Source organism: Lygodium microphyllum, chromosome 19 (genome assembly GCF_053477565.2).
Source record: "Lygodium microphyllum isolate KBCC chromosome 19, Lygodium_microphyllum_v1.1.10, whole genome shotgun sequence".
NCBI classification, from domain to species: Eukaryota; Viridiplantae; Streptophyta; class Polypodiopsida; order Schizaeales; family Lygodiaceae; genus Lygodium; species Lygodium microphyllum.
In genome coordinates, this window is record NC_141153.1 from 126,239,608 (window position 1) to 126,250,764 (window position 11,157).

The window sequence follows — 11,157 nt, forward strand, 5'->3', positions numbered from 1 at the left end:
GAACTTAATATAATAAAAAAACCAAAGATAATAATTATTTAACTACCTGAAATTGATTCTTGAGTATGCACGTGTGCGCATGATAAAAACCATAGGTTTAAGAATACACATTGAATCATTGAATTAAAAAAACTGAGATAATAATTATTTTTGCATTGCTCTCTAATGAATGGTAGTTCCTCCAGTTGACAAGCTTGATATAAGTAATTAGCGACAAGCGACATAAACCTTATTATACAATTAGTAGCAAGCATTGCAATATGTATCTCATAATTTCTCTACTTGAAGATGATAAAAAATACTTCCTTTTTATTATGGAAAATTCAATTTAGCTTTAAACTTGACTATTGATTCTTGAGTATGCACGTGTGCGCATGATAAAAACGATAGATTTAAGAATACACATTGAATCATTAAGCAAATTATGTATGTTATAGTGAATGATCCATCTCATCTTCAATGAGATCAGCCCTTGCTAAACTATCTACTTCCAGGTCTATGTTACCAAGAGGTAATGAAACAAATAAGTCTATCCCACTATCAGATGTGTTGCTATATTGCTCAATAACTTCATCAATATCATCAACAATCACATTATTGTCTTCTTCTGTGTTTCCTTGAACATCCTCGTGAGGTTCATCTTGTACTATATCACGCATATCATCCATTATGGTGTCATCATGCACATCATCATTAATTGTTGGATTGTCATCTGCTATCTCCATGTCGGTAATATTACCATATATTGGTTTTGAACTATTAGATATAGGGATGACATACCACCATCGGTTATTGTTTATCATTGGATGATACACAACCTATATTTGAAAAACAAAAGCAAGAAACTTAAATACTTATTATATTGTGTATATATATCACATGTATACATATTAAAAAATTAGCTTTTGCATATATACGTGCTAGCATTGTTGAGGTAGTACTAATGTGTCATTCTTGTTTTGGTGAAATTTTGTAGAGTCAATGATTACAAAACCACTTGGATGACGTCTGATTGTGCAATGCTCATCATTTGTTACCACTTCTTTAAACCACTTCACATCCAGTACATATATAAAGAATCGTCTGAAGTAAAGCTTCAGAATATCTTGGATCAAGCCACAATAACCTTCCATGGTACCATTGGAATCCTTGAAGTGAGCAAGGACACCACAATCTTGGGTATTTCTCTTTTCATCTATACGTTGAGTTCGAAGATGTTTACCCTCACACCAAATAGCATTGAATAATGTGTACTAGCAGTAAAAGATTAAGATCAAACATGTCAATTATTTATATAAAATATAACTTATAGAAACAAATTAATTGATAGTATGTCTCACCTTTGATAAGCAACCTCGTGCGTATTCCCACTCTTCTTGAGATATATTAATTTTCTCCTCTTTTTCCATTCTCTCCATTTCCTCATGTAACCAATCTATATCAATATAACGTGGGAGTGCATTTAGATGATCTGGAAATAAGACATTACGTCCATATCTGGTGCGAAATGCTTGTCTTTTGCTTTTTCTTCTTACCCTTGCTTCATTATATAGATTCACCCATTTGCTCATTACATCACTATTGAACACACAAAAACTATTTAACTTACGAAGTTCTTCTTTTGTTAGCACTTTACTCATTCCTTTTCCTTGAGGTATTATAGAGGTCATCCTCAAGTCTTCATCATCTTTCCATAGTCGTGGTTGAGAGGGGTCCACTTCAGCAAGATATTCAGAGATATAAACAAGGGATGATTGCACCATTTAAACAAGGTCTCCCTAAACCGGTTGCGAAAATAGATGGTGTATCATGTTGTCCAAAATCTCATCCTCTATGACTTGATGGGGCATTTCATGAGAGCTACTATCATGATTGTGAGTCTCTACTCTTCTTGAAGACTCTGCCTCCTCACGTCGACGTTTTGCAGACTCTCAATGCCTGGGAGGGAGCATCTGAGGATGTGGCACTGCATCCTGCTCAACCACAAAATGGAGTTTCATGTACATTGATATATATTGAGTAACATAGACTAGCAATCTTAGTGGTAAAAAAAAACAATGAATACCGGTGATTTTTCTCGGTCCCATTCTCCATACAAGCTGAGGTGTGACATTGCAATTCGACGTGCTAAAAAAATACACCCTTGACAACAATCACACATGCATTTAATTTTTCGTCATAGCCATGTATCTCAATTATGAAGATGTAATGTTTCATCCTCACTTGAGGATGTGCTCATTGACTCATCAGCATGCACCGCACTAGGTGATGATGATGACATGATTAAACCTAATTCATGACAACATCAAAATATTTGTCATTCATATGTTTACATAAAAATTTCAAGCTAGCGTATTAATTATTCTAAGATCTCAATTTTACATACACAAAACTCATCATAAATACATTAAAACTTATGATAAGAATTCACTATCAAAACTTATTTTAAAAACAAAAAATTATGATAAAGCCTAAATGTGCATCTATATCCGCGTTTACGTACGCGTCTATATTAGTGTCTATTTGCGCGTCTATGTTTGTGTCTACACTCACATTTATATAAACCTTAGACGCGCATATACACGCCAAACTAGACACACACGTCAAAATTCAAACCATACTTAAATCATTTCTTTTCAAACTGCGCCTTTCCTTTCTTGTGTTTTTTGCGGTTCTGAAGCTCGAGTCTAGTCGACATGTAGTCTCTTCATGCCTCACCTCCTCATGACTCACCTCTTCTTTCATTTCAGACACACAAGAAGGGAAAAAGGAAAGAAAAGGAGAGGAAGAAAGAGAGAACAAGAGAGAGGAGAACAAGAGGAAGAAGAAGAAGCAAGCAAGCAAGCAAGCATCAAGGGAGGGTAACTTACCAAGGAGAGGAAGAAGCGCCACCACCCGCCACACCAAACACCCAAGGTGAGTCTCTCTCTCTCTCTCTCTCTCTCTCTCTCTCTCTCTCTCTCTCTCTCTCTGATTTGTCTGTGTATTAGGATTTCTGATTCCATTATGTGTTGCATTTTGTAAATCATGAATGACGGTTGTCAGACTAAAATCAGCCGACTGAGCGCGTCTGCTAGCACGTCTACATTTCAGTGTAGACGCAGGTATAGACGCGAAGAAATGTTTTCTCTCATTGCGTCTGAGGACGTATCTCAGAGCGCATGTGTTGGTGCATGTGCTCTGCAGTGTACATGCGATGATACACGCGCGTGCTAGAGCATTGACCTGGAATACGTATCTGACAACGCGTCTATACTGCATCTTAGATGAGGATATAGACGCGCTCTGGATAGAGGGTTTACTTTAGCAACGCGTCTGAGAGCGCATCTAACCTGCAATTTAGATACGGTCATATACGCGCCAACTCTCCCAGCTCTGATAAAAAACAATATACTTTTGCAATGATGAATGTGACCAATCCCATGTTTGTGTTTATCAGTTTTCTTATTTATGAGAAACATTAGCACTTAAGTTTTATGCTCAATGTCTAAAGAAAGCTCTTTGAAAATGTTTAGGTATGGATGAAGGTAATATATGATTTTTTGTATGCAAACAAAAATTTTTTTTTTCCTGTGTTTTTTTTGCAGATGTCGTATCCTGGTTCATCTAGCAATGACCCGGATTTGCATCACATGAATGATACATTGGCCTCGTTTGGCAGGGGGTCAATGCATTTTTTGGAGGTTTTCCTAGTAGAGAAGACTTCATGGGAGAGATGACCAGACACCTTGGCCGCTCTCCCACAGCAAACGAGGTGTTCAACGTCATGTCTGGAACACCTCTGACATCTTTGCTTGGCACTACTTCCCAAACTCCAATTGAAGGTACTCCACATGCAGGTACTCCACGTGCAGCACTTGTATATGCATCGGCTGAAGCAGAAGCGTCAGCCGATGCACATGCATCTACAAAAGTACGTGTATTCAGCGAGGCAGAGGGTAGTCGACAAAGAGGGAGGAGGGAGAGTCAAGGGAGAGGAAGAGGCTTGTGTGGGGGTTACCTAGGAGGTGGTGAGCGATCACCCTCACCAGTAGATCATGTAGAGGAGCCTGTATACCACTACTATAGAGTTACAGATACTGGTGGCATCTTCCATGATGATGAAGGAAGGGATGTAATGGCGTACATGAGGAGCGTTGTGCATACGACGTATAAATATTGTTTCGTCTACTTCAAAAATCAGAAAAGCGGCTTGTGGCAGGAGGTATTGAGGGTAGTCCATAGGAGGTACCCAAATCCTGAGGGTCAGCGATTCTCGGATGATTGGGGACGCACAAAAGTGAGGGTTTTGCTTCACAACAAAAGATCCCACCTCATGACACGCGCTAGGGACTCACTGCGGAGGCAGGAGGAGGGGCGTGGAGCCTATAGCCAACCACCTATGTGCCACCGCATAGAGTGGAAGAAAGCCAAGAAGAAAGCAGTAGTAGATAAAGTGAAGAGTCACTAGCACATAGAGGCATGACGAATCCAAATGGAAACCATGGGATCGTCGCATTTTGATCGGGTGGCAGAGAGTCGTGGTGGGAGGCATAGTTTGTAAGTATATTTTGATTTTTAGCTTTTTTAAATTTATATTTCTTTCAATTCTTTATATAATTTGTTCTAATATATTGTGTCTCATAATTGTTTGTATATATTATAATTGTTTTGCAGACTACTATCATTGGTAGGATACCTACTCCTAGAGAGGTAGGTTACCATCGAGACCATAACCGCGCAGCCACATGGCTTCACTTCTATGAGGAGGGTCTCATCATTGAAAACCAATACAACTGGGCTATGAGGATTCAACAGCTAGAGGAGGTATGTTTTTCTTACTTTCTTATTAAAAGTACAGCTAATTATAACTTTTTCTCCACCATGTCTACGTAATCAACCTTGATCTTTTGTGTGTGTAAGCGAGCCCAGATGTGGAGCATAACGAGGAGGGGGATAGCGACGCTAGTAGCCATGGTGGTGCTAGCAAAGATGTTTCTTCTTCAAATTCGTAGAGGAGCACTATACCTCCTCTATGGCCTTATTTTCTTGGATATGTATTATCCATCTTTGAGCCTACTGCTTGCGGCCACGCTTTAGGTTGCAAGCACTTAAACTCCCCATGTAAATGCTTTTGATCTATAATGAATACATGGACTTTTATTTTCAATTCTCATGCTTTTAGATCCATTGTCTTTTTCCCAAATGCACAATCTGATGTATGGGAAGGGGGAAAAAAAAAACCACAGAGTGCAACCACATGCTCTATGGTTTTTTTTTTCCAGTTATGTTTTGCATGTTTATCAGCGCGTCTAAATTGCAGAAAATGCGTGTTTATAAGCGTGTCTACAATGCAGAGTACATGCGCTTATACACACGCTAGATAATTCAAATTTAAAAAAGAAATTAAATATATTTTTTTAAAAAATAAGATTTTTTGTTTTCTGTTCGTGTCTATGGGTGCTTGTAAAAACGCGTCTGCGGGCGTGTCTATATGCCCGTCTAATTGCCAGATAGACATGCTAATAGACGCACAAAATAAATTAAATAAATAGCAATTTTGGTTTATTATGCACTTGTATTCACGCGTGTATATGTGCGTCTATTGCGCGTCTATGTTTGCGTGTAAATTTGTTCATACATGCGATTATAGACGTGACGCTGTAGACGCACAAATAGACGGGCGGATAGATACGCTCGTAAAATTTTCTCTATATTCAAAAATCGCGTCTAAAAGTGCGTCTATGAGGCCTTTTTGTTGTAGTGTGCCTTTCGTGAGGTTGAAGTACATAATTTCGTCTTTTGGAAAGACAGAAAAATTCATGTAGCTGAAATTGGTCTTCCACTGGAGCCAAATTTTGGCAATGGTGGAATGAAGAAAAGATTAGAAGATTTAGCTATAAAGAATGCCTATGTAGCAATTGATGTAGCTACCTATGGGCTACAAATTGAGCCAATTAAATCAAGTTTGAAAGCATGTAAAGCTAATGTGCAATCCAAAGTATGGATACAGGCACTAGATCAAATGGAACGTGGTAAAGCAGCCAAATAAGATTTGGCTAATGCTAGTCAGTGTATTCAAGGAATAACTCGTTGGAAAGAACCGGTAGATTCTTTTTTTGCCTTTGCACATTTGACTGACATCAATCATAAAGAAGTTTTGATTGAAGAAAAGAGAAGATGAACTAGGGCCTTCCTCTTCTGGCCCTCCAAAACGAGTAACTAGAAGAACGCCTAAAAAACCAAAGCTTGCTGAAAATATAACCCTAGATCAAGAAATGGAAGATGAACCACAAACAAAGAAGACTGAAGGAAAGAAGAAAGGCAAGCAGCCATGCTGCAAATTGTAGTTTGATATAGAATATGCAACTGATCTCAAACGAGTCCTAGAAGAATAAATTCTAGGAAGCAAAAGTGAGTTTACATTAGGCAAAATTCTTGGATTTGCCAAACATGAATTCCATGATGTAATTATTAATGTAATGAAAAGGAAAATACAATATGTTGGTGATGAAGCTGAAGAAACAATGTATGCTTTTTTGCAAGTTCTTCGAGTTTTTGTATAGGTTGAAGAGAAGTTGACTTCACAAGGAATTCAACTTGAAGCAGTTAAATGATTAATTATAGCAAATGAAGCTGAAGATAAAGAAAGCATGAATGCAAAAATTAAAGAAGTGAAATCTGAAAATGTAATGGTTGGCTAGTCCAAACTAGTTGGGTAGCCCACCTCTCAAAAAGAAGGCCATCTACAACACATGCACGAGAAGGAAGAGGCTCGGTTTATTCTAAGTAGTCACTACTCCCGTATGCATTGGGAAAGAGCAATAATGGAGATAGTCGTCAAAATTGGAGAAAAAGAAACACCATGTATTGCACTCTTAGACCATGGCTCGGAGATAAACGTCATGGCAAGGAGTCTCTATGAAAGTGGTGGATGGCCCATAGATGTTGATCTAGGTTGGCTAATGAGAGCTGCAAATAACTCTTCTGGAGTGTTATATGCTACATGTCCTAATGTGCAGGTAACTATTGGAGACATAAAATACATTTTTCACTTTTTTATTCAAGACTCTTGTAGTTATCCTATCATTCTTGGGCAACCTTACATTTCTGAAGCCCAAGTCACTTGGAAACAAAAGCTCTTAATGATGGTTCTTCCTATGCTTAAATCTGAAGTAAGGATAATGAACAAGCTGTCCAATTTCTTACTATGTGTGTAAACCATCATCGAAAGAGAGATCCAATGTATGATTATCTTGTGCATCCTAATGCCCGAGAATTCAAGGGTTTTTGCATTGCACTGCTATAAATGGAGGCTATGGCAGTGCATCATGTAAAAATATTGAACCTCTTTATGCTACAGAAACTGTGTCTCTAGCAAATCTGTATGTATGTACAGCCAAGAGTATGGGTTGTTGTAAGCCTCTTCTAGCCTTGACTATTATTGAAATAAAATATTTATGTCATATAAAAAGGGAGCTGAAAAGTTTTGACATGATGATTGAAAATGAAGATATTTCGAGTTTTTTTTTTGGACTGATTACTACTGACACATTGGCTGAAATATATGTAGTTGCTCATACTAAAAATGAAGTTCAAAATCAGTGCATAAAAGTATGTACATTGGATTTTTATCAAAGAATTCAAGAATTTGTTGAGTAGGAAGAGATTGGTTTACTCAACAAGGCTGAAGCACAAGTAGAGACAAAATACAAGATGGTGGATAAGAAAGTCAAGCCTGTGGCAGTCCCACTACCTCTCATAAAAGTGAAGGGTTGGTTGATAGGGCAGTAAAGCACCCAAATCTTCGTGATCCTTCCAACATTGGTCACAAGTTCACATCTAAAAGTATAAAAGAGCTAAAAATAGGTGAAAATTCTTTCCTTCCACTGGCTGAAAAACACTCTTTTATGCAAATGCTAATGAAACATGGAGAAGCTTTTGCCTTTCAACCAAGTGAAATAGGCTATGTGGATCCAAATATTTTGGCTCCTATGGTCATTTTTATGGTCCTATATGTGCCTTGGAACCTCAAGCCCATTCCCAATGCATTTGCGCAAATTATTGAAACTTCTAAATGAGAAGATCAGAATGAAGATTTTAGAACCTTCTTTAGCACCTTACTCAAACCGATGGTTTACTATGCCCAAGAAAAATGGATCTTTATGATTCATTCAAGATCTACAGCTTGTTAATCGTGTCACAATCTGAAATGTTGGTTTGGGTCCAATTGTTGATGAATTTGTTGAATCTTTTGCAAGTAGAGCAATTTATTCTATGGGCGACCTATATTCAGGATATGACCAATTTCAGCTCTCATTAGAAAGCCGAGACATTACCATAGTGAAGACACCTCTTACATTGATCCGCATGTGCACTCTACCATAAGGTGTAACAAACTCCGTAGCCCATATGATGAATGCCACGCACAAAGACTTAAGGGACTTTATTCCACAACTTACTCTTCCATTTCTTGATGATGTACCTATCAAGGGATGTGAAGTCAGTGAAAAGAATGAGGAGCTTAACCAAGATGGTTGCAAGACATTTGTAGGTAACCATATTCAAGATTGTGGCACGATTTTAACAAGGCTAGAAGAGGTACATCTTACCCTTTCTGGAGCTAATTCTATTTTTGGAATAGAAGAAGTTCTAGTGGTCGGACATCTATGTGGCTCCTATGAACGTAAACCTTCACCAATCAAGATAGATGCCATCAGTAGAATGTAAGAAAAATGCACAAATATCTCAGAGGTGAGTAGATTTATTGGTGCATATGTATTCTATCTCATATGGATACCACATTTTACTCATGTCATAAATAATCTTTATCAATTATTAAGAAAATGCCAAAAATTCTCTTGGAAAAAAGAATATACTCTCACTGTACGCAAACTAAAGAAGTTGTTAATTTCAGCTCCGACTCTCAAAAGGGTTGATTATTCGAATGTTCAACCCATCATCCTTACTGTGGATACAAGTCCCATTGGGATAGGATGATGACCTTGAAGGTAACAGGTATGCAATTCGTTTTGGAGCAAATGTTCTCAATGAACATCAAAGAAGGTATGCATAAGTAAAAAGGAAATTGTGGGGAGTTGTAACAGCATTAAAGTGTGATTGTGAATACCTTATAGGTGCTTCCATAGTGGTAGACACTGATTGTCTTTCACTCTTGGAAATGATTGCCAACTGCTCTACACCCAACATTGCTATGCTAAGATAGATTGCATATATTAAATCTCGCAACCCCTAATTAAAGCATATTGCAAAAAAGGCAAATCTAGTTGCTGACATGCTATCACGTGCAAGATATGACAATGAAGAAGAGCTGATGAAAGAAGATGAAGCTCAAGAATCTATACTTGCTGAATTTCATTCCATGGCTATTGAAAACACCTTTTCAATTACTGCATATACTAGTCCAAAGTTGAAAACAATAGGGTGGTCAACTAGAATCCAACATGCTCATTGCATTGCTCAAGTTCTAGTTCATTTCCTTGAAGAAGATTTGCTGAAGATCGGCCAATATTTGAGCACACTGAAGAAGAAGGAGACTTGTATTGATGAGGAGTTCAAGCATATCAAGAGGAAAGCTTATGGGTTTTTTCTTAAGAAAGGACATCTATGAAAGCATGCAAAGAAGAAGAAAGGAGCACCTATCTGAGTTTTAGGTAACAAAAGATTGCAACAAGAGGTAATGAAGGAATTTCATGAAAGCCTGTGGGTTGGCCATAGAGTATATGGGGGATCTTTAGTAGATTCAAAGAAAAATATTGGTGGAAAAACTTGTATCGAGACATAGCACATTTTGTTGAAACCTGTTATGTGTGTCAGATGTATTCTATGCATTGAGATGGGTTACAACCGACTTATCCCTTGTCTATACATTATAGATGGGTTATTGATCTTGTAACCATGCCTACATGAATATGGAATATGTGGTATTTAGTGCTTGCAAGAGAGGATCTAACCAATCAACTTGAAGGAAAAGCCTTAACAACTAAGACCACTCAAGCTGTTTGCCATTTTTGGCTTGAAGATGTGTTTTGCGGATATGGTTGTGTGGAAAAAGAAACTGCAGATAAAGGAGAATTGAATGTTGATGAGGCATGCAACTTCTTTGCTCAATTGGGTATCAAGTTGGCTTTGATATCAACCTACAATAAAAATAGTGAGAGAGGTCCTCAACCTATTCTCAAAGCTCTAGCAAAGTCTTGTAGAGGAAATATCAAATAATAGCCTAAAATGCTACCTTTTGCATTATGGGCTGATCGGACTACTCACAGTTCAGTGACTGGCTAGATGCCAGTTGAACTTATGCATGGACAACAACCAATTATTCCAATTGAAGAATCTATTCTCACATGGATTTTTCTACCTTGGGAGGAAGGCATCAGTAGAGAAGACTTACTAACTTTGCGCATATGGTAACTCGAAAGAAGACCTGAAGATGTTCAAGCAGCTATTGAGAAGCTAAAGATAGCAAGACTAAAGAAAAAAAGAAGATTTGATAAGCGGCATCGACTTCGGACAAGGCAATTCAAGAAAATGCATGGGTTCTTGTCTATGTTAGTAGCCTAGACAATCAATACAGTGCTTCTAGGAAGATGATAAAGTGTTGGTTTGCCTTGTATATGGTAAAGGTCGTTCATGACAATGCCACATATTCATTGGCTGAATTGGATGAGACAAGCATGAAGATACCCGTAGCTAGAAAAAGAATTAAGCTCTTCAAACGAAGAGAAACACTACAACAAAAAGGCCTGATAAACGCACTTTTAGACGTGATTTTTGAATATAGAGAAAATCTTACGGGCGCGCCTATCCGCCTGTCTATTTGCACGTCTAGCATGTCGCGTCTATAATCGCATGTATGAACGAATTTAAACGCAATAATAGACGTGCAATAGATGCACATATACACACGTGAATACATGCGCATAAGAAACCAAAATTGCTATTTATTTAATTCATTTTGTGCATCTATTAGCGCGTCTACTTGGCAGTTAGACGGGCATATAGACACGCTTATAGACGCGCTTTTACAAGCACCCGTAGACGCGAACGGAGAACATAAAATCTCATTTTTAAAAAAAAGATATTTAATTTCTTTTTAAAATTTTAATTATCTAGCGCGTGTATAAGCGTGTGTACTCTGGACTGTAGACGCGCGTA